Genomic DNA, 25111 nt, shown 5'->3' on the forward strand with positions numbered 1-25111 from the left:
AAAAAACATTTAATCCATATTAATCCCAATTTGTAACACAATCTCATGTGTTAGGCCAATTAGTTGTCAGAGATTGCTCCAGTGAGAAACCTAAAACATAATCGCTGTGGGTGAATCTTCCTTCCTTTACATCCATATGTTTTTACTAGATGATGCAAATACACAGAGTACACCAAACATTAGGAACCCCTTCACCCTCAGAACAGCCTCAATTCGTCGAGGCATGGACTCTACAAGGTGTCGGAAGCGTTCCACAGGGATGCTGGCCCATGTTGACTCCAATGCTTCCCACAGTTGTGTCAAGTTGGCTGGATGTCCTTTGGGTGGTGGACCATTTTTGATACACACAGGAAACTGTTGAGTGTGAAAAAACAAGCAGCATTGCAGTTCTTGACACAAACCGGTGTGCCTGGCACCTACTACCATACCCCGTTCAAAGGCACTTAAATGTTTTGTCTTGCCCATTCACCCTCTGATAGGTACAAGTACACAATCCATGTCTAAATTGCCTCAAGGCTTAAAATCCTTCTTTAACAAGTCTCTCCACTTCATCTACACTGATTGAAGTGGATTTAACAAGTGACATCAATAAGGGATCATAGCTTTCAGCTGGATTCACCTGGTCAGTCTATGTCACGGAAAGACCAGGTGTTCTTAATGTTTTGTATACTCAGTGTATATATTTACACATTTGGTAGATACATACACTTCTAACAAACATGATCTTGAATGTGAACCAAATGTCCAACTGTAACAGTATCTATTTACAATGTGTTAATAAGGCTGAAAAGATTACATTGGTACTTTCTCGTTTGGACGTTAAACTATTTATCTTAGTTGGAAGGAAACTTTACTTTGCTAGAAGTATGTAGACCAATACCTTATCTAGCACAGTTCATTAAGGTGAGATATTAACCCGAATAAGAATTCAAACACAAAAGTATTAAGGCTTTCTAACCATGATATCTATTTAAGAGGAAGTGTAGCAGATAAACCAAGTTATCAGATCATGATTTCCATTCTCTTCCTCCAGCATTCTCACGAGTCCCTCACTCCTTCACATAAACAGGAGAACTGAAAGTAAAGAACTAAAATAACTGAAAGTAAAGGCAGTTCATAGAAAAGTCCCATTCACAGTTTATTTGAAAGGACTTTAGGTGTGCTCGATCTAGGCACAATGGAAACAACGGAAGTGTGCAAAAAGTGCAAACACTGCCTGTCGGTTAAGCTAAAGCCTGAAGTATTTCAATTATTTGAAATACATATTTGACCCAGGTCTGATTCACATATATAGCTATATAGCCTAATCTACAAATCTACACACTCAAAGCATGTTCAAACCTTTCTAGACATGGCCTGTAGCTGGGCCAACCGGTCCTTCACTACCTTCCTGGACATGGCATATAGCTGGGCCAACCGGTCCTTCACTACCTTCCTGGACATGGCATATAGCTGAGGCAACCAGTTCTTCACTACCTTCCTGTTCATGGCCTGTAGCTGGGCTAACTGGTCCTTCAGCTGCTGTCTCAACTCATCCTGCTGGCTTTTAGCAGAGATCAGCTCTCCTTCCTTTATTGGCACAGAGTTCTACACAAGGAACACACTGTACCTGCAGAATACAAAATACAGTATTGATTGGGATAACATACAACAGAAGTGTCACCTTTTATTGACAGGATTGTTCACACCTATCCAAACCTTTCACTGAATTTGACAATGCCTATTCCCCCTCAGGAGACTGAAAAGATTTGGCATGGGTCCCCAGATACTCAAAAAGTTCTACAGCTGCACCATCGAGAGCATCCATTGGCATGGGTCCCCAGATACTCAAAAAGTTATACAGCTGCACCATCGAGAGCATCCTGACCGGTTGCATCACCGCCTGGTATGGCAACTGCTCGGCATCTGACCGTAAGGTGCTACAGAGGGTAGTGCGTACGGCCCAGTACATCACCGGGGCCAAGCTTCCTGCCATCCAGGACCTCTATATCAGGCGGTGTCAGAGGAAGGCCCTCAAAATTGTAAAAGACTCCAGCCACCCTAGTCATAGACTGTTCTCTCTGCTACCGCATGGCAAGTGGTACCGGAGCGCCAAGTCTAGGTCCAAAAGGCTCCTCAACAGCTTCTACCCCCAAGCCATAAGACTGCTTAACAATTAATCAAATGGCCACCCGGACTATTTACATTGACACCCCCCCATTTGTTTTTACACTGCTACTACCTGCTGTTTATTATCTATGTATAGTCACTTTACCCCTACCTACATGTACAAGTTACCTCAACTAACCTGTACCCCTGGATATAGCCTCGTTATTGTTATGTTATTTTATTGTGTTACTTTTTTAAACTTTCGTTTATTTAGTAAATATTTTCCTAACTCTGTTTTCTTAAAACTGCATTGTTAGTTAAGGGCTTGTAAGTAAGAATTTCATGGTAAAGTCTACACCTGTTGATGCCGCGCATGTGGTAAATACAATTTGATTTGATACTGTATCTCCATGCCTACACACCAGAAGAGATCAAATTATTCTTCCTGGCCTCCTCTAAGTCCCTCATCAGTTGTTCATTGGTTCTCTGCCATTCTCTCATCTGTCCAGTAAGTGATACTCTGTTGTCTTCCTCCTCACTGTCCACTGCATTCTCTGAATATCTGAAGAGCTGTGTTTGTGGCCATGTTCCATGACTCAGACAAGGCCATCATGCAAGATTAGATCAGTTTTAGGTCATATTTTAGAAAATAACATTACATGCAGCCTGTATATCAATTTTAAACGTTAACAAATATTAATTCCTAACTCTGACCAAGTTAACTAAGGGTTAACCTCATACTCTATGTCTTGGTGTTCTGTCTCAGAGTGAGTTGCTTCTCTGCCCAACAGGGCTCGGAACCCTCCATGTTCAACACCCCACCCAGAGCTGGCCTCTCTCAGCCTGTGGAGCTCCTCTTCTAGCCTGGCTATCTGCTGGCTCCTCCTTCTCCACCTCCCTCAGATTCCTGACCTCCTCTGACAGATGCACTATCAACTCCACCTTCAATACAAAAAAACACAGGGTGAAACAGTGAGAAGTTTTTCCTCATTCCTCATGTCTTCTATCATTCGTCCTCTTCCCGACAACTTTTCAAAACACCATAAGGAGGCGAGGAGGAGAAGAATCTGTTAATGGTATGTACAAATTATTTTGTTGACTTTAATTTGTTAATTTGTTAATTTATTCTTTATTTAATTTGAAGTTAATTCATGCCAGTTTCAGTATACAATTTACAGCAGGCTATCTTTCAATCAAAGATGTTCTATTTTAGTTCAAATTTTAGGCAAAGTGAAAGAGAATTGGATGAGGATATCGTTCAATACAAAGAACCTAAAAGAAAAGTATATGAGATGAGCAAAGTTAGTGCAATTTTGGCTTTCATTTATGTTTCATTTTAGTTTTACAGTTTAATTATAGATGTGTGTTGTCCTCTGTTGGTTCTGGTATCAGTTTTAGTTTGAACAGTCTTGTAACCTGATCTTGTTTTGTTTTCGTTTATTTTCCTTTAGTTAACATTTTAGTCAACCTTGAGGGTTTTAAGACAGAGGGATAGATGGTACTGTTAAAGTTAGAGCACTGCTGTGGTAATCAGTATATGGCTGTATACCCATCAGACCTTATCAAATGGACAAAGGTCACAACTTGTTGTTCAGTACATGTATGAGCTACAATACTATCACAGTAGTCTGAAATATACAGTGCAGAGGGGTCCCTACTTCCTCCCTGACCTCTGGCCACATCCTCATTATGAGAAATGATCCGTTCTGTCAGCTTCTCCTGAAGCACAGAGATCTCTTGGTCTTTCTTCGAACACTCCTCTTCAAACTCTGACAGGCGAGTGATTTCCTCACCGAACATCAATATATTCTGCTCCTGTAAAAAGTGGGATTACAATGTTACAGCTACAATCAATACCAACCTCAAATATGGTGCACAGCCCACTGAGCCAACCATAGTGCTAGCAACCATCAGATCTGGGCTAGCAATAAAGTGGCTACATGGATGTTTTGATTTCAGACTTTCCAAGCAGGCTAAACTGGTCATGTCCCTTTCTAGAGTCATTAACCTGCAGGTTTCAGATAATAATATTTCCAGTTGAGCATGGTTGCAGAAGCACAACACTGGCTGAAAGGTTACAAACAATCCAACGGCTGAAAGGGGCTGACAATTATACTTTAAAAGGCAACCGAAGGTCAAATGTGGATTTTATTACAGATTCATTCATTTAAATAAGATGGTGACATTAATCAATTTACAACTGAAGGAGGGGTCAGATTTAGGGATGACTTTGGGACGCTCTGCTGATGCTCTGGCACATGATGGACACTTCTGATTGTCCTCAACTAAAGGCAGATGGACCTTCTCTCTCTGACTGTTGACTGGATTCCTTCTCATTTCGGTCAGTAAAACAAACTATCAACTAAGAGTGATTAAATGTGAATTGAAAAATGTAAGTCACAGTTTATAAACTGGATTCAAAGTGGGGTTCCCACTGAACAAGAAATGTTGAGTTTGACAGTCCTTCAAAGGGGCAGATGTTGGGTCTTGGCTGCACTCATGGATGTGTTTGGCCTACCTGGTGACTCACCTGCTGCTCTCATCATTGTTTACCTTGGAGGGATATCCTGCAGGTGGAAACCACCATCAGGAAATGTTTACTAAATGTATCTTTAGAATGTCAAGAAAGTTCATCTTAATAATAATTTAGATGTTAGACGACCAGTACTTATGTTGACATTTTACAAAGATCATATGAGAGAGAAAAAAGTCAATGGGACAATTATTTTTTTTTTATCATATAGTTTACAGTATTTATGGTTATTACATAGAAGGTTTTAACATTCCATCTCAATTAATACAGTTTTGCTTTGAGACTGCTATCATAAAGATGAAACACGTTCTATCTCTATGGCTGCTAATGTCATAGAGTGGTTGTTCCATAGAAATAGAATGAATTGCCAGGGTTAGAGTTTCCAAGCCCGTTATATTCATTCTATGTAAATTAGTTGTTAGCCTACCACAGAGATCCTATTAAATTATGTATATAATTATGTAAATCTAAACAATCGCGTTTTAGGGACACATTCAGAATTAATGAGATTGAGGTTAATAATTTGGTACACTGTTTAGATTGAGCACATCTAAACGAAATCTACACTTTGTCATGACGATATAAACAGATGGATGTGTTCCAGACAAGTATGGCCATGCCATCTATTGTCTGATTTGGCGATCTGGAGTGTAGGTCATTGTATTAAAAGCGTTATAATAATGTGATAGTGTGTGATCCCATATCTCCAGTGAAGGTTTATATAGCTATGACGCGTTCCTACACGATGTTAAATCATGTGGAAACATGTTATGTTACCCACCAATAGAATGTAGGCTTTTACCAAATTGACAGGAGTTTCATGACTTATTTTTCTGGGATTGTTTATCAGTTTATCAGTAGCCTCCCACTTTTCGTTATTTGGAAAGTCAAAGTGAAAGAAAGTACAATAGTCCAAATGCGAACCAAGGCAGGGTAAGATATGGATTATTTGTGTATATGTAGAAATAGCCTTCTTAACATGTTCCGTGCAGTAACTGGAGAGAAAAAAAATATTGATGAATGACTGTATTTGTAATTTGACGACAAGGCTGTTCTCTTCCTGTTGTTTTCGATGTCTGTTCTTCCTCTGGTGACTCAACTGCCTTCTGATTTGAAAGTGCGCTGCTGAACTCAAGTCGAATTTTACCTGTTCTTGAAAAATTAAAAGCTTTGGCCTTGTCGTTTTCAAGAAAAATAATTAAAAGCTTGCTTGTTTGAATAAAAAAAAAATGGACAAAATATTAGCCTATAGCTATATATTTTGTTAATGGGTGTTATAATAAAGACCATAGGCAGATCTTGAGTTTCAAGTTTGGGGATCTTACAATTTATTTCCACATATCTGCGTGCCAGTTATTATTATTTTTATATGCACATTTTAATGGAACAGTTTCATTTCAATAATAACGTTTTCGTTTCTCAAAAGTATTGTCACGTGGTTAATCATAAAAATCTGAATTAAAATGATAAAAATCTAAAAGTTAAAATTCAACTAATGGAAAGAGCACCACCCTTTGCCATATGAACACATTCAAATTAAATAAAATCAAGCTTTATTTATACAGCACATTTTAGACAAGGAATGCAATGCAATGTGCTTCACAGGAAAACAAACTATAAAGACAATTAAAATAAAAACTGTAATATTTACTAGACAACAAACATAAGAGGATAGAAAACAAAAGAATAACAATAAAAATGAATGTCTAAAAAGCACCCTGAGGAAAAGCAAAGCTACAAAGGTGTGTTTAAAGATCTCTTTTAAATATGTCCACAGATTCGTCCCCCCTCAGGTTCTCTGGCAGGCTATTCCAGAGGCTGGGGGCATAATAACTACAGGCTGACTCTTCATGCCTCTTACATTTTTACATTTTAGTCATATGGCAGACGCTCTTATCCAGAGCGACTTACAGTTAGTGAGTGCATACATTTTCATACTGGCCCCCTGTGGGAATCGAACCCACAACTCTTGGTCATAGGCTTTGGGATAGTTAAAAGGCTGGTGCCACAGGCTCTGAGGGAGCTACTTAGCCTAGCGGTTAAGAGTGTTGGGCCAGTAACTGAAAGGTCACTGGTTTGAATCCCTGAGACGAACAGGTGGAATAAAAATATATTTTAAAAAGTCTGTCTGTGCCCTTGAGCAAGGCTCCTATAAGTCTAAAGGATAGTTAAAAGGCCAGTGCCAGAGGACCTACTGGGTACATAACTCAAAAGCATGTCTACATAATTGTGGATTGATTTAAAAACCAAAAGAAGAATCTTAACATTAATTCTTAAACTCACCGGCAACCGGTGTAATGTGTGATCTTAGGAGAGCATTACTGTAGTCAATACTGATTGTAATGAAAGCATGGGTGAGGTTCTCTGTATCAGCCTGAGAGAGAAACGGACGCACAACGGCAATGTTCCTCAGGTGGTAAAAAGCTATTTTGGTCACATTCCTAATGTGTGATTCGTATTTGTATTTGTATTTATTAAGGATCCCCATTAGCTGCTGCAACATTAAGGCAATTATATACAATTTAAAATATTACATGACATTACATTTCATAACTCTCTACCCAATACATTTAGTGTGTTCCCTCACGCCACTACTCTACGCATCACGTATCTACAATACAACATCCATGTGTATGTGTGTGTAGAGTTTGTGTCTTATCTTTTTGTGTGTCTGTGCCTGTGTGTCTCTTCACAGTCCCCGCTGTTCCATGAGGTGTATTTTTATCTGCTTTTTAAATCTGATTCTACTGCTTGCATCAGTTACCTGAAGTGGAATAGAGTTCCATGTAGCCATGGCTCTATGTAGTACTGTGCGCCTCCCATAGTCTGTTCTGGACTTGGGGACTGTGAAGAGACCTTTGGTGGCATGTCTTGTATGGTGGGGTATGCATGGGTGTCTGAGCTGTGTGCTAGTAGTTTAAACAGACACTTCAGTGCATTCAGCTTGTCAATACTTCTTACAAAAACAAGTAGTGATGAAGTAAATCTCTCTTTCACTTTGAGCCATGAGAGATTTACATGCATGTTATTAATGTTAGCTATCCGTGTACATTTAAGGGCCAGCCGTGCTGCCCTGTTCTGAGCCAATTGTAATTTACAGAGATCTCTCTTTGTGTCACCTGACCACACGACTGAACAGTAGTCCAGGTGCGACAAAACTAGATACTGTAGGACCTGCCTTGTTGCTAGTGTTGTTAAAAAGGCGGAGGAGCACTTTATTATGGACAGACTTCTCCCAATCTTAGCTACTGTTGTATCAACATGTTTTGACCATGACAGTTTACAATCCAGGGTTCCTCCAAGCAGTTTAGGCACCTCAACTTGCTCAATTTACACATTATTTATTACAAGATTTAGTTGAGGTTTAGGGTTTAGTGAATGATTTGTCCCAAATACTATGCTTTTATTTCTTGAAATATTTAGGACTAATTTATTCCTTGCCATCCATTCTGAAACTGACTGCAGCTCTTTGTTAAGTGTTGCAGTGATTTCAATCGCTGTAGTAGCTGACGTGTATAGTGTTGAGTCATCCGCATACATAGACACACTGGCTTTACTCAAGGCCAGTGGCATAACATTAGTAAAGATAGAAAAAAGTAAAGGGCCTAGACAGCTGCCCTGGGGAATTATGTTGGAGAGGCTTCCATTAAAGAACACGATCTGTGTTCTGTTAGACAGGTAACTCTTTATCCACAATATAGCAGGAGGTGTAAAGCCATAACACATATTTCTGTAAGAGTCATATTTTTTGAATGTCCTTCCCTATAAGCGTGCTGAAAGTCTGTTGTCAATTGAGTTCAGAATCTAAAATCACACCTCGGTTTTTAACCTGATGTTTTATCTTCATTGCCCGTGAATTAAAATGAGCTAAAATCCTCTGTTGACACAGAAATGTAAAGTTGTGTATCGTCTGCTAAAAAATCAATGCTGTGCTTTCTGATAACACTGCTATGGGGTAACATATATAAACTGAACAGTACCGGAGCCAAAATTAAATCTTATGGAACGCCACATGTGATATGTATTTTCTCTGAGTTATGTTTACCAAGGTGACAAAAAACTCTCAACCGTTTAAATAGGTCCTAAACCAATTTAGAAGTGAACATTGATACACCACGATCCATTGGCGGCTAAAGACATTAGCACATGGAACTCAGAGATAGCCTATAGGCCAATGCAGCAGTAGGCCTATAAATGAAAAAATTGACAAAACTCCAAAATGATGGTTATGAAATAAACCTAAACTTGTTTCTCACAAGTGTAGCAGGTTGTAAACTCTGCAAACAACGTTTCCACTCTGAGAATGAGAACGGTAAATTATTGTAATGCATGCATTAACAGTAATTAATGTAACCAAATGACAGGGATTAACGGTACATTTGCTAGGCCTACTGGTTACATATGTAATGGGGAATTGATACAAATAAATAATCAAAGGGCAAATAATTCACACAATAAAACAATGAATGTTCAAGAATTGTCAGGAAACAGCAGAGCAGATTCTGGAGAGCTGAGTGCATTCTGGAGAGAGACGCCCATATCTTCACCACACACCCTCACCTTCTTCTTGTCTAAACACTTTAAATTATACTCAAGACACATTATCTTCACACATTTTAGATGATTTTCACTGACAGCCGAAACTCAATAATCAGCTAGGCCTATTGCCACGCTCGCTGCCCAACTTGCTGTCTTCCCAAATAGGCATAGGCCTGTGCACTTGTGATTTGTAACAGTCCACAGCATTTGTTTTTAAAGAAGCTAATGATCGTCTGTGGAGTAGTTATAGAAATAGGAGTTGTTATAGCAATAGGAGTAGTTATAGCAATAGGAGTAGTTATAGCAAGTGCATTGCTGTTCTCTCTACTAAATATCCTGGCAGTGTTCATTCCAGAGTGCTACCAAATAATTAATGCGTGGGGAAAAAAGAGCCTGGACACTCGCCACAGACATCTTTCTCCTATAAGATAAACATGCTGGTGGGCCAAGGATGCTGCTCTGAAGAAGGTTTTTGGATTATTTGGCAACCCACAAAATACTCTGTTTGTGGATATGATTCTCACCTTGACATCTATTGAAGAGATGGACAGTCACAATCCAACTGTACGTGTCAAGGCCGGAGCATTAACAGAGGCCCTGCTCATGGTACGAGACAATCTTCACTGCCCAAACATTTCTGTGTATATTTGAGGAAACATCCCCTCTCTCCAAGTACCTACAAACCAGTGGCATGGACATCCTGACAGCAGGATGGTATTGGGAACACAAGAGGCTCTGCAAAAGAATGTGAGGGACTTCGATGCTGTGAAGTGGGCCACGGAGAGCTTTGTGCAGTGGGCCACTGACAACAGGACGAAGACACCGAACAGGAAGTGTAAGCCGAGATGCCTGGGGAAGCCCATGCCTGGGGAGTTGGCTCAGGATGAGACTGAGAGAGATGCAGAGAGGGTCTACAAGACTAAGGTGCACTTTGTCATCATGGATACAGTCACTGATAGCATCTATCAGCGCTTTCTGACACAAGGCACTTGTACACAGACTTTGCTTATCTGGACCCCAGCAGGTTCTCAGAGATAAAATATAATGGATTGCCCCAGACATCACTTGCTAAACTAAGCAAACTCTTGCTTAAGTTTGCCAGCCGAGCATCTGTCAGCACTTTGCAGTGTGAGTTGACCAGTCAGTGGGAGAGCGTGAAAACATTAGCAGTGGAGAAGGACACAACCAGGAATGTGAGTGAGATACCAGCGGATGGACATGATGAAGAACAAGTGGAGAGGATGAATAAAAGTTGTTATCAACTTCTATGGTGGTACATCTTGTTGACAGAGGCTTACCATGTTATAGGCCTGGGGTACAAGTTCCTACTCACCCTGTCTGTCACCCAGGTAACCTGTGAGAGGAGCTTCTCTACTCTCAAATTCATAAAACATCGACTCAGGAGCACCCTTATCCTACGATCACTTGGAGGCATTATGCTGATGACAACTGAAAAGGAAATCCTTATGGTCCTGGATACAGATGATGTCATTGACAGGGTGGCAGAGAAGAACTGCTGTGATGCCAGCTGACAAAAGGGTAGGGAGGGCAGAGAGACAGCAGAGGAGAACAAGAAGAAACAGAGACAGACAGACAGACAGACAGACAGACAGACAGACAGACAGACAGACAGACAGACAGACAGACAGACAGACAGACAGGCAGACAGACAGACAGACAGACATAGTGACAGCAGAGGAGAACAAGGAGAATCACAGACAGAGAGACAGTGACAGCAGAGATGCATAGACAGACAGCACGACAGGGAGAAAACAGACTCAGAGGCCCAGTTATAGTGGTGAGTTGTATCTCCAGACTCCAGTGATGTCTTAACATGTATTTGTTTTAAACATGAGCTGGTTAAAAATGGAGGAAGACCATGTTCATGAAGGTGGTCATCCAAACTGTTAATTTCATCCGATCCAGAAGCCTGAATCACCGTCAGTTTGACAGCCTTCTCAGAGAGAAAGACCACATCTATGGCCTGCCATACCACACTGAGGTAAGATGGTTAAGCCGAGGTGCTGTGCTGAGGCGTTTCTTTGATTTACGAGAAGAAATTGAACAGTTCATGGAAGAAAAGGGCAAACCAGTGTTAGAATTTCATTCCGCAGAATGGATGCAGGACCTTGCATTTATGGTGGATGTTACAGAGCACCTGAATAACTTGAACAAACAGCTGCAAGGGCGCAACAAAGTTGCCACGCAGTATTATGACAGCATACGTTCTTTCAAGTTGAAGCTGGCATTGTGGGAGACGCAACTCGCCGGTGGTGATGCAGCTCACTTCCCCTGTCTGAAAAATGTGTGCGCGACCCAACATGTGGCAGACATGAAGCGGTTCAAAGATAAAATAACGGGACTGTTAAGGGAGTTTGAGCAACGCTTTCAGATTTTTGGTGAACTGGAGAAAGACTTCAACGTTTTTTGTTCGCCATTCACCGTGAATCCCTCTGATCTGCCCGTCAGCATCCAACTTGAAATAATAGACTTGCAGTGTGACTCGGATTTGAAGGCCAAATTTGCCGCAGCTGGCTTGGACACATTTTATCAGAATCTTTTGCCAGGTTACCCCAACTTGACAGCCCTCGCTGCAAAACTGTTATGCATGTTTGGAACCACATATCTTTGTGAGCAAGTTCTCTGTAATGAGCATAAATAAAACAAAGCTGCGCTCAAGGCTCACGCACAAGCACTTGAATCACATCCTGAAGTTGGCTGCCACTCAGGATGTGACGCCTGATATTGATGCGCTGGTGAAAGCTAAAAGATGCCAGGTTTCAGGAGTCAAATAAACTATGCAACCCCACTTAAAGTGCTGCATGAGACACCCTGATATAGTTCTGTGATCTGTGATATACTTCTGTGAATCACTGAGGCATTGTGTGTTTGTGTGTTGTTTGTCCTCAGAATTTCAAATAACTTGAGGTGTTTTATGATTAATAGTGATGTTGTGCTTTTGGACACACTGTCTTCAGGCTCCAGCTTTATGTTTATATGTTTTTATGTTGATGTGCTATTGTTTTTAATTGATTTTATTTTATTTGTATATTTAACCTATTCTTGACTCTGTGGTTCTTGCACTTGTTTGGGGAACAGGATTTCATTATTTGTATCTACATTTCTGCCTGAGAAATGACATCCTGATATAGTTCTGTGATCTGTGAAACAGTTCTGTGAATCACTGAGGCATTGTGTGTTTGTGTGTTCTTTTTCTTTAGAATTTTCAAATAAACTTGAGGTGTTTTATGATTAACAGTGATGTTGTGCTTGTACTATTTTGGACACACTGTCCTCAGGCTCCAGTTTTATGTTTTATGTTGATAGTATTAAAACAAAGAAAACAATCTGAAGTTGTTGTTTTTAAGTTATATATACCATTATTTTACCGGTCCGGCCCACTTGGGAATAGATTTTCCTCCATGTGGCCCCTGAGCTAAAATGAGTTTGACACCCCTGCACTGTACTGTGCCGTTACTGCTCTGTGAATCAGCGTCATTAAACAACCTCAACTGGAATCATACCGGTCTGTCATCTGCGCCCTTACAAGCACCTGGGAGAGAACACATAGTGCTAAGTAAAACCTAACCCTACAGAATATACAGTCCACCAAGTCCTCAACTACACTATAAAACGTTCCTTTTTCGCATACACAGAAAGCCTACTATTTAGGACGGAAGTATGGGTATTCGGACACAGCCACTGTTTCATGGAAACAGCCAGTGTTTCATGGAACACAGCTCTCTGCATCATTACGTTTTTTTTTTATGGCCCCCGGTGACACTCGGTCCCGCCCCACCTTCTCAGCCAGTCAGGAGCCTCTACTGCGTTGTGGCTTACTTTTTACTAACCGGTACGGGTCTTCGGACAAAACCAATTCCTCCCATTTACTGCATGAGGCCTACTGAAATACTGTAGTGTGTGAGAGATATTGTAGGCTACCTGTAGAAATGTGCCTGCCCCTTGTTTACTGGTAATATGTAAACATTGAAAAAGCTAATGTAAAAAAATGAACATTACCTTTATTACACATTGGGCAGCACTGCCCATCAAATGTTTTGTATTCTGCTGGACCATAATCCTTTCCAAATACAAGCATAAAATGAAAACCTGAAACAGACAACAAAAAGATGCATAGGTTAAGTGCCAGTCTCTCTGTGCTCTCTTGACAACTTCTTAATTCTCATACCATGCCCTTGACAATGACATAGGAGTTAAATAGTACAAACTGACAGGAACTTATTAAAACGTTAATTATGACTTTGTGTCTTCCTTCCCCTAATAAGTGGAAATCTACAGGATGGTGGCCGACTGTCAGACTGACTAAAGACAACATCGATCTGTCAACTTCGAGTCAGGGGAGCTGCCCACACAAAAATAGCGACCATGTTTCCTACCCTACAGGGGAGCTGCCCACACAAAAATAGCGACCATGTAGCCTATCCTACACTTGCGTAGAACGATGCGCAATCCATTTCGGGTCAGAAATACTGTAACAACATCAGATGAGTACGCTAGACTAATCACAAAGTAACTCTGAATATTTAGCTAAGTCGATAAAACAAATTAATACACTAGAACTTATGCATATAAAATAAATAATGGAGACAAAGCACTGGAAAACGACTAGGTGCGCTAGAGCGCATTACATAAATTCGCTCAGAGGTGGTTTAAACTGCGTTCTAATGTTGACTGCTTAAAGAAAACGGTATCAAGCGAAGTGCTGTATGCATGCTCAGGTCTTGGGTCTCGGGGGCTGCCCGAGTGGACATTTTTAAATAGAAGTTATGGAACTCCCTCGCTTGGTTCTTTTTATGGGGAAAAGTCCTCAATGAATCGGACATTAGGCTAAATGTGGAGAATTATACATTTGCCTCTGTTGGCCATCAAGTAGCCTATTAATGTATATGCCATTGTAGGTTACCTTTTGTTACAATAAATATGTTAAAATTATGATTTCACTGGAGTCATTGCAAATCAATTTGTGCCTCTTGTGTAGCCTACCTGGAGCTGGCAAACCAATTTAATAAATAGCCTGGCTTCAGTTTGTTGTTGTAGCGTTGTGTTGTTATGAACACATTAGATTGGCGTTAACAGTAGTCAGATTAGGCTACAGGTAAAACACAAACACTGGCTGTTGTTGACAAGCATATTCAGTTCATATAGATTATTAATATTTAATTCAGTGATTGAAATTATGACCCCATCCTCAGTAGCCTATTCCAGCTGGCTATTGGGAAACACAAGCACTTCTTATTGCGAAATCGCCTCGCTATTCATGTTGAATAAATTAGTCTGTTAATTTGAACTAAGCAAGCTGCTAAATCGTTCAGTTTACATTACATTTGACATTTTAGTCATTTAGCAGACGCTCTTATCCAGAGCGACTTACAGTTAGTGAGTGCATACATTTTCATACTGGCCCCCCGTGGGAAAACGAACCCACAACCCTGGCGTTGCAAGCGCCATGCTCTACCAACTGAGCTACAGGGGACTACATATTGTCTAGGTTACTGTAGACTATCTGAAATTAGATGTAGGCCTATCAGGGGCTATAGTCTACCTTCCTTTAGCTAAGCAAACTATGGGAAAATGTAATTACAATCATAAACCCTGATTTTAGTCTGTAGCCTATGCCTATTGAAATGACAATTCAATCTCGCAAATAGTCTTGTAATCTTAACACATAACAGCACAATTGCCAGAAAATAACATTTAAAGAAAATTGTTCATCCAAGTGTTTCTTGCTCAGAGATTTCGAGATCCTCTGTCCAACTTTTACCACTCAGAACTCTCCTGTCAGATGTATCTATATTTATGCACATGTGCAAAGGGGATTGTAACGATCCCGGCAGTCTGAGTCGGGTCCTGTCTGTGGACTAGTTTTTCTGCTCGGGATCTCCAGTTTCCCGAGGGTTCTGGAACGCTCCGGGGAGCTCTCTTGATTTCCGCACCTGCATCCCATCAGCAATCTGCACACCTGGTCCTGATCATCACCCTTCTTAGGCTCTGGCCTAACATCCATTCCCTGCCGGATCGTTAGCCATGAACAGTAGGTTTACCAGAGTATCAGTCTTAGAGCTTCTAGCGTTAGTTTTGTTGTTTTGCACCTTGTTGGTTTGTTGTTTACTTACCTCCGTTTTGTTCCATCTGCAGTCACTCGTCCGGAACCTTCATCCTACCTCTGCCTGGTGGTCGGCGGCTGCCGAGCCATGATTGGATCAACCACTGCACCCCCAACAACTAATCAACGCCGCCCGCTCTGTTCCCTGGATTATTCAGCATCACTCTTGAATTTGTAAATAAACACTCACCTTCGTTTCAACTTACCTTGTCCTGGTCTGCTTCTGGGTTCTGGCTTTGTAACTCGTGACAGAACGATCCGGCCAGTAATGAACCCAGCGGACCTGGACTCTGTTCGCCATGCCATTTCCCATCAGGAGAAGATGTTGGGACAACATAGCACGGCACTACAGGAGATAGCGTTGTCAGTTCGGAACCTTTCTACCGGTCTGACGGAGGTCCAGAACCAGCGCAAGTTTCCGGTGGAGGATCCACTACCGGTTTCACCCATCTCGCCTGCCGCGTCTGGAGCGGTGTCCTTCCCGTGAGCCCAAGGTTCCGACGCCGGATAAATATGAGGGGGAGCTGGGAAGATGCCGTTCTTTCCTTATGCAGTGTGGGTTAGTGTTCGATCTACAGCCCTACTCTTATGCCACAGACAAGGCTAGGATAGCCTTTGTGATTGAGTTGCTGCGTGGTCGAGCGCTGAGTGGGCTTCAGCCGTTTGGGAACGACAAGACCCCTGCATGGCTTCATACCAGGGGTTCACGGCCGAGATGAGGAAGCTCTTCGACCATTCCGTCCGAGGGAGGGACGCAGCTAGGCGCCTGTTTTCGCTTCACCAAGGAACTCGCAGCGTGGCCGACTTCGTGATCGAGTTCAAGACGTTGGCTGTGGAGAGTGGGTGGAATGAGGAGTCTCTGCAAGCGGCCTTTTACCAGGGTCTGTCGGAGCAGCTCAAGGATGAGTTGATCTCCTATCCGGAGCCTAGTGACCTGGACAGCTTGGTAGCCTTGTCTATTCGGGTGGATAATCGAGTCCGAGAGCGAAGGAGGGAGAAGCAATGGGGTCCGTCCAATCGATCAGCTTCTCAGTTCCCAGTCGGGTCGGGTGGTGGACCAGAACACGTCGATCATTCTCCACCACAAAGGATTAGTGGAGAGGTCCTCTCTCCCGATTCTGAACCCATGCAAGTGGGGCGGCACGGGTTAACCAAGGAGGAGCGTCAACATAGACGTAAGACCAACTGCTGCCTCTACTGTGGTAGCTCGGGACATTACATCTCCACTTGTTCCCGGCGGTCGTCAAACTGCCCGGCTCGCTAAAGTTGGGAGGACTTGTAGCGAGCCAGTTTCAACCTCTCAGTACCTCTGTCAGACCCGTTTCCCGGCTACCCTTGTGAACAGGAATCAGAGCTTAGCGATTAACGCTTTATCGATTCAGGTGCCGATGGAAGCTTTCTTGATGCCGAGTTGGTGGAACAGCTGGGGCTTTCCAAGGAGCAATTGCCGGAAGCCATTGAAGCGACCACTCTGAACGGCAGTAGTCTGGCACGTATCACGATGAGGACTGAACCGGTTAAGATGCTGTTGTCGGGGAATCATTCGGAGATGATTTCATTCTTCATTCTGCCGTCTTCCCATGTTCCTCTGGTCCTTGGATACCCCTGGCTGAAGGAACACAATCCCACGTTCGATTGGGTGACGGGCAAGGTAACGAGTTGGAGCCTTGATTGTCATGCTAACTGTCTCAAGACTGCCTGTCCCCATTCGGTTCCCAGTCAGGTGATTGAGGCTAAACCCCCAGATTTGTCCCTGGTTCCCGAGACATATCACGATTTGGGGGAAGTGTTCAGTAAGCAGAAGGCTCTGTCACTCCCTCCCCACCGACCATATGATTGTGCCATCAACCTGTTCCCTGGAGCTGTCTACCCCAAGGGAAGGTTATACAGTATCTCCCGCCCTGAACGTGAGGCTTTGGAGACCTACATCAAGGAGTCCCTAGCTGCTGGTCTCGTTCGTCCCTCGTCATCACCCCTGGGGGCAGGATTCTTCTTTGTGGGTAAGAAGGATGGCTCTCTTCGACCGTGTATTGATTATCGGGGGGTTGAATGACATCACGGTCAAGAACAAGTATCCCCTGCCCTTGATGAGTTCTGCCTTCGACTCCTTACAGGGTGCTACGGTGTTCACCAAGCTAGACCTACGCAATGCGTATCACATGGTCCGGATCAGAGAGGGAGACGAGTGGTTGACGGGTTTCAATACACCGATGGGTCACTTCGAGTATCAGGTGATGCCGTTTGGACTGACCAATGCTCCAGCGGTATTCCAGAGTATGGTGAACGACGTCCTGAGAGATATGATCGGTCTCTTTGTGTTTGTTTACCTGGATGACATTCTGATCTTCTCGAAGGAACCTTCCGACCACGTCCAGCATGTCCGGCAGGTTCTGCAGCGATTGTTGGAGAATCGCCTGTTCGTGAAGGCCGAGAAGTGCGAGTTTCACGCCCACACGACATCCTTTCTCGGGTACATCATCTCCAGGGGAGAGATTAGGATGGACCAGGAGAAGGTTAGAGCGGTTCTGGAATGGGCCCAGCCCGGTGCGAGATTGCAGCTCCAGAGATTTTTGGGGTTTGCGAATTTCTACCGCAGATTCATCCGGGATTACAGCCGTGTGGCCGCTCCGTTAACTGCCTTGACTTCCAGTATCAGGAGCTTCAAGTGGAATCCGGAGGCGGATCGAGCGTTTCTGGATTTGAAGAGGCGATTCACCAACGCACCGATTCTCTCTCAACCGGACACGGCCCCGTCAGTTCGTCGTTGAAGTGGGCCGCGTCTGATGTGGGAGTTGGCGCCATCCTGTCGCAGCGATGCTCCACGGACAGTAAACTCCATCCCTGCGCCTACTACTCTCGTCGCCTTTCGCCTGCGGAGAGGAATTACGATGTGGGTAACCGGGAGCTTCTCGCGGTGAAACTTGCCTTGGAGGAGTGGCGCCACTGGTTGGAGGGGCGGAGCAACCGTTTATTGTCTGGACTGACCACAAGAATCTGGCTTACGTGCAATCGGCTAGACGTCTCAACTCCCGTCAGGCCAGGTGGTCGTTGTTTTTCGGACGATTCAATTTTTTCCCTGACGTTCCGACCTGGATCTAAGAACGGCAAGGCGGACGCCTTGTCTCGGATGTTCTCCAAGACGGAGGAGAGTGGGTCCAAGACCGAGACAATTCTCCCCCGGAACTGCGTCGTGGGAGCTGTTAGGTGGAAGATTGAGGAGGAGGTGATGGCGGCTCTTCGGACGCAGCCCGGTCCCGGTAACGGTCCACCCGGTCGGTTGTTTGTGCCTGAGTCGGTTCGTCCTGCGGTCCTCAAATGGTCCCACGCCAGCAAGATGGCTTGTCACCCTGGCGTGGCTCGGACGATGGCGTTTCTTCGCAGACGTTTTTGGTGGCCTGCCATGGCCGAGGATACTCGGGGTTATGTTGCTGCCTGTCCAGTGTGTGCGCAGAATAAGGGTACCAATCGGCCCAGCTCTGGACTACTTCACCCCCTTCCTATTCCCCGGCGACCATGGTCGCATCTGGCCCTGGACTTTGTCACTGGGTTGCCCGCTTCTGAGGGGAACACGGTCGTTCTGACTATCGTGGACAGATTCAGCAAGTTCGCCCACTTTGTGCCAATTGCCAAGCTTCCCTCTGCCTCGGAGACGTCCGAGATCCTGGTTAGGGGAGGTTTTCAGGGTCCACGGGTTGCCCAGTGATATCGTTTCCGACCGTGGCCCTCAGTTTACCTCTGCTGTCTGGAAGTCCTTCTGTTTGGCCATTGGAGCTACAGTCAGTCTCACATCTGGTTTTCACCCCCAATCTAATGGTCAGGCGGAGAGAGCCAACCAGAAGATGGAATCCACGCTACGCTGCCTGGCCTCTTCCAACCCCACCTCCTGGGTCTCTCAGTTGCCTTGGGTTGAGTATGCCCACAATACTCTCCCTACATCTGCCACTGGGATGTCTCCCTTCCAGTGCCTGTATGGCTACCAACCTCCCTTGTTCCCTTCTCAGGAGAAGGAGCTCTCAGTGCCTTCTGTTCAGGCCCATATTCGTCGTTGCCACCGGACCTGGCATCGGGCCAGAAAGGCACTCCTTAGAGTTTCGGACCGGTATCAGCTCCAGGCGAATCGTCGCCGGATCCCCGCTCCCACCTACACCATCGGAGATAGGGTCTGGTTGGCCACACGGGATCTTCCTTTACGGACTGAGTCTAGGAAGTTGTTACCGAAGTTCATTGGTCCGTTTGTGGTGGAGAAGGTGATCAATCCGGTGGCAGTTCGACTCAAACTCCCGAGGACGCTCAGAGTCCATCCCACCTTTCATGTCTCCTGCCTCAAGCCTGTTTTCCTCAGTCCTCTGTTGCCTCCTCCGCCTCCTCCTCCTCCTCCTCGGATGATCGGAGGTGGTCCTGCCTACACGGTGCGACGCATCATGGATTCCAGACGGCGGGGCCGGGGTTTCCAGTATCTCGTGGACTGGGAGGGTATGGTCCTGAAGAGAGGAGTTGGATTCCGCGGCGACAGATCCTAGATGCTGACCTCATCCGTGACTTCTACCGCCTCCATCCTGGCGCTCCGGGGAGTCCGCCCGGTGGCGTTCGTCGGAGGGGGGGGTACTGTAACGATCCCGGCAGTCTGAGTCGGGTCCTGTCTGTGGACTAGTTTTTCTGCTCGGGATCTCCAGTTTCCCGAGGGTTCTGGAACGCTCCGGGGAGCTCTCTTGATTTCCGCACCTGCATCCCATCAGCAATCTGCACACCTGGTCCTGATCATCACCCTTCTTAGGCTCTGGCCTAACATCCATTCCCTGCCGGATCGTTAGCCATGAACAGTAGGTTTACCAGAGTATCAGTCTTAGAGCTTCTAGCGTTAGTTTTGTTGTTTTGCACCTTGTTGGTTTGTTGTTTACTTACCTCCGTTTTGTTCCATCTGCAGTCACTCGTCCGGAACCTTCATCCTACCTCTGCCTGGTGGTCGGCGGCTGCCGAGCCATGATTGGATCAACCACTGCACCCCCAACAACTAATCAACGCTGCCCGCTCTGTTCCCTGGATTATTCAGCATCACTCTTGAATTTGTAAATAAACACTCACCTTCGTTTCAACTTACCTTGTCCTGGTCTGCTTCTGGGTTCTGGCTTTGTAACTCGTGACAGGGATTTATTTACATTTATAAACCTGGTTCGAGCCCTGAATGCTGATTGGCTGAAATGCTGATGACAAAACATTACTTTTTACTGTTCTAATTACGTTGATAACCAGTTTATAATAGCAGTAAGGCACCCAGAAGGTTTGTGGTATATGGCCAATATACCACGGCTCACGGCTGTATCCAGGCACACCATGTTGTGTTGTGATTAAGAACAGCCCTTAGCCGTGGTATATTGGCCATATACCATAACCCTTGTGCCTTATTGCTTAATCATAGCAGTCAAACTAGTTAAATCGACATCCAATTTATGGAAAATGATCTGGTGAGTTTAATAAGGGCAAATGATCGTTTCTCTTGCCACATATTCAAATTCCATTATTATGTCATGTCATAGCTTGTAATAATTATTATTTTGAGGAAACCCGAATTTTGCTTCTAACGTCGTTACGAGTTACTATGATATTTCTTCTTAATTGGGTCGATAACGTTATGGAAAAAGTGTTTATTGTATAGACATGACAACTCCCCACTTGCTGTGAGAATAAGCAATTGGGCTTGTTTTCAGGCCTTCTGTGCAGGTTTTTAGTGGGCATTGGGCTAAAAAATGTACTTGACCTGGCAACTCCTATCAAATCCCATTGAGAGCATACGTCATTGACAGAAAAACTTGAATTGTTGCATCTCGTTGTTGTTGTCTTCCAGTGGCTATCTAGTCAGCTAGCTCAAATTGGCCCTTTCCTAAATTAGCCATGGATGGAGATCGGGATCTGGACTTGTGGTTTTACTTAATTCTCCGTTCTGGCCAATGATTATAATGGCAATTCTGATCCAACCATTAATTCATACGTTGTTGTGCCCCTGGCCTGAGAGGATGGAAGTTCAATATGTAGCTAGATGTAGAAGGCTAATGTTAACTAGCTAACGTTGCCCATGAATGCAAGTTAGGCTAGCGAGCAAGCATTTTAGCCAGGTAGCCAAGGAGTCCTAGTACGACAACAACAAATAAAAGTGTGTACTGCGTTTCTCTACAAGTAGGGTGAGTCAACATGTTTTTCTACTTGCACGAACGCACACAGAAATCAGAACCATGGACAGCCACATATTTCGCTTACGTAGAATAGACCAAATTGTTTTTGGTATCTTTTAGTTGTCACTGTACTGTGCCATTAAACCCCTACAACTCATCCAGAATGCCGCAGCCCGTCTGGTGTTCAACCTTCCCAAGTTCTCTCACGTCACCCCCCTCCTCCGCACACTCCACTGGCTTCCAGTTGAAGCTCGCATCCGCTACAAGACCATGGTGCTTGCCTATGGAGCAGTGAGGGGAACGGCACCTCTGTACCTTCAGGCTCTGATCAGTCCCTACACCCAAACGAGGGCATTGCGCTCATCCACCTCTGGCCTGCTGGCTCCCTTCCTCTGCGGAAGCATAGCTCCCGCTCAGCCCAGTCAAAACTGTTCGCTGCTCTGGCACCCCAATGGTGGAACAAGCTCCCTCACGACGCCAGGACAGCGGAGTCACTCACCACCTTCCGGAGACATTTGAAACCCCACCTCTTTAAGGAATACCTGGGATAGGATAAAGTAATCCTTCTATCCCCCCAAATTGTAAAGTGGTTATCCCACTGGCTATAGGGTGAACGCACCAATTTGTGAGTCGCTCTGGCTAAGAGCGTCTGCTAAATGACGTTAATGTGCCCTTGAGCAAGGCACTTAACCCTAATTGCTCCTGTAAGTCGCTCTGGATAAGAGCGTCTGCTAAATGACTAAAATGTAAATGTAAAATGTGATTTGATGATGTTGAAATGGTGCTGGAACAGTGGAGGCAGCTCCTGTTTTCTTTGCAACTTGCGGTAACTCTCTGTGGTTCTAAATCAATAGTTGTTTAGTGGTCTGAAAATGTTGGAAATATTAACTTGCTTGACCATGCTGTAGGTCTTGTAACTGTCTGTTACTGTACATGCAATATGCTTTGTGTACTTCATTGGACAGAGTTTGCTATCCGGTTTTGTGATAAAACAAAGGTGTGGTTGAATTTATTCTGCCACTGTGTCTTCTTAATGTCTCGGCCTTTAGGCCTATATATCACGGTCGCAAGGCATATGAATTAACAGGTTATAGAGCAAACAACGCAATTATCACAACACATAGGTTGTAATATGGCTTTTTTTTGGGGGGGGGGGGGGCTTGGCTTCCCCAGTGATTTTACCCACGCACCACTACTGTGTGCACACGAACATACCTTTTGTAGGCCTTTATGTACATCTGTAAGTCGTTGTGTCTCTGTAGAAATACAAGCGTTAGCGTTGAGACAAAATAATCAGGTTCTACCATCTCCACAGAGGAACTCTGGAGCTCTGTCAGAGTGACCATCGGGTTCTTGGTCACCTCCCTGACCAAGGCCCTTCTCCCCTGATTGCTCAGTTTGGCCGGGCGGCCAGCTCTAGGAAGAGTCATGGTGGTTCCAAACTTCTTCCATTTTATCGATGGAGGCCACTGTGTTCTTGGGGACCTTCAATGCTGTAGAAATGATTTGGTACCCTTCCCAATATGTGCCTCAACACAATCCTGTCTCAGAGCTCTATGCACAATTCCTTCGACCTCATGGCTTGGTTTTACTCTGACATGCACTGTCAACTGTGGGACCTTACATAGACCGGTATGTGCCTTTCCAAATCATGTCCAATCAATATAATTTACCACAGGTGGACTCCAATTAAGTTGTAGAAACATCTCTGTAGCTCAGCTGGTCCTCTGTAGCTCAGCTGGTAGAGCACGGCGCTTGTAATGCCAAGGTAGTGGGTTCGATCCCCGGGACCACCCATACACAAAAAATTTATGCACGCATGACTGTAAGTCGCTTTGGATAAAAGCGTCTGCTAAATGGCATATTATTATATTATATTATTATTATTATCTCAAGGATGATCAATGGAAACAGGATGCACCTGAGCTCAATTTCCAGTCTCATAGCAAAGGGTCTGAATACTTATGTAAATAAGATATTTCTGTTTTTTATTTTCAATACATTTGCAAACATTTCTAAACCTGTTTTCACTTTGTCATTAAATTAGATGCTAATTTAGTTATTGTATTACTGTAGCATATGCTGCAGCAAATGTAGGGACCACAATGGAAATAAATCTCGGACTATTGCGCAATCCCAGTCACTTTTACAATTATTTGTGTGTATATATGTATTTTATTTTACTGACACATACAAATCAATCAATCAATCCAAAATGTGCGGCGGCAATTTGATGAATGGAAAGATACATCTGTTACAAAACACCAAAAAGTTGAATGACATTCGGAGATTGTCAAGCCAAGCCTTCGATACTGGGTAAACCTTCGGTCGCCAGTTGTACGGTGTTTGTTTCCGACACATTGGTGCGGCTGGCTTCCAGGTTAAGCGAGCAGTGTGTCAAGTAGCAGTGCGGCTTGGCAGGGTCGTGTTTCGGAGGATGCATGGCTCTCGACCTTCGCGTCTCCCGAGTCACAGAAACCTGTTGGTGAAAAATGCGTTGCATATATTTTATATAATTATATGGCCTCAAAATGTTGAAAATCTGATTCCCCCCCTAGCTGATCATTGTCTGCAACTGGCTCGGATCGTGAAGTAATGAAACAGTCAGGGTGAGCTTGTCTGTGGTGGTCGGCGAACCCTCAACCTTCTGGCTTGTAGCCCTGCGTGGCCTGACAGACTGTGGTGGTCGGCGAACCCTCAACCTTCTGGCTTGTAGCCCTGCGTGGCCTGACAGACTGTGGTGGTCGGCGAACCCTCAACCTTCTGGCTTGTAGCCCTGGTGGCCTGACAGACTGTGGTGGTCGGCGAACCCTCAACCTTCTGGCTTGTAGCCCTGTGTGGCCTGACAGACTGTGGTGGTCGGCGAACCCTCAACCTTCTGGCTTGTAGCCCTGTGTGGCGTAGACTGTGCCACAAAAGCAGTCGCTACAGCTCTTATTTGTGGGTGTAAACATAATTTTGAGTTAATTCTATGAGGAGGGTGATCAATTTATTTTTCTATACAAGGGGAGGGTCATGTGAACATATTTTTACGTTGGAGGGGGGTGTATTTTTATTTTTTTGACACCTTGAGTTGTAAATAATGTTATCTGAAATAAAAAATAACCACCACAGACTGTTATTTTTGCAAAATTAGGCTACAGCTAATTTGCATATAAAAAAATATACATTTTACCATTGTATAATGTGCTGGTTTTTTCCTAAATACAATCCACATTAGTACTAAAAAGCTGGTTTACCATCATTTGATTCACTTTCCAAACCACAAGATCTAGTATATAGTAGATGAACAACCTTTCCATGAAAAGTGGGTGAATAGGGACAGATTTTTTGTTGTTGATAATCTACATCAATGGAGGCTCCTCAGAGGAGGAAGGGGAGAACCATCCTCAGTGAAATTTCATAAAAATAGTGAAACATTTAAAAAGTTATCCTTTTTAGATAACTATACTAAATATATCCATATGTCACCAAATAATTGATTAAAATACACTGTTTTGCAATAAAGGTCTACATTAACTTCAACAGCACTCTCTGGGGTAGCACCATGGTGTAGCCGGAGGACAGCTAGCTTCCGTCCTCCTCTGGCTACATTGACTTAAATACAAAACCTAGGAGGCTCGTAGGCCTCACCCCCTTCCATAGACATACATGGTAATT

At 44.0% G+C, this 25111-nt stretch overlaps 1 protein-coding gene across 1 annotated transcript in view; it reads left to right on the top strand.

Annotated features, from left to right (window-relative positions):
- Positions 1-3002: 3002 nt before the first annotated feature.
- The window catches only part of LOC123481844 (tumor necrosis factor receptor superfamily member 14-like), an 87339-nt gene continuing 65230 nt past the window's right edge, over positions 3003-25111 (top strand). Inside the window, exon 1 of the mRNA XM_045207331.1 lies at positions 3003-3164. The gene's annotated coding sequence lies outside the window, so the exon portion shown is untranslated. The remainder of the gene's footprint in view (positions 3165-25111) is intronic.

Source organism: Coregonus clupeaformis, chromosome 24 (assembly GCF_020615455.1).
Source record: "Coregonus clupeaformis isolate EN_2021a chromosome 24, ASM2061545v1, whole genome shotgun sequence".
NCBI classification, from domain to species: Eukaryota; Metazoa; Chordata; class Actinopteri; order Salmoniformes; family Salmonidae; genus Coregonus; species Coregonus clupeaformis.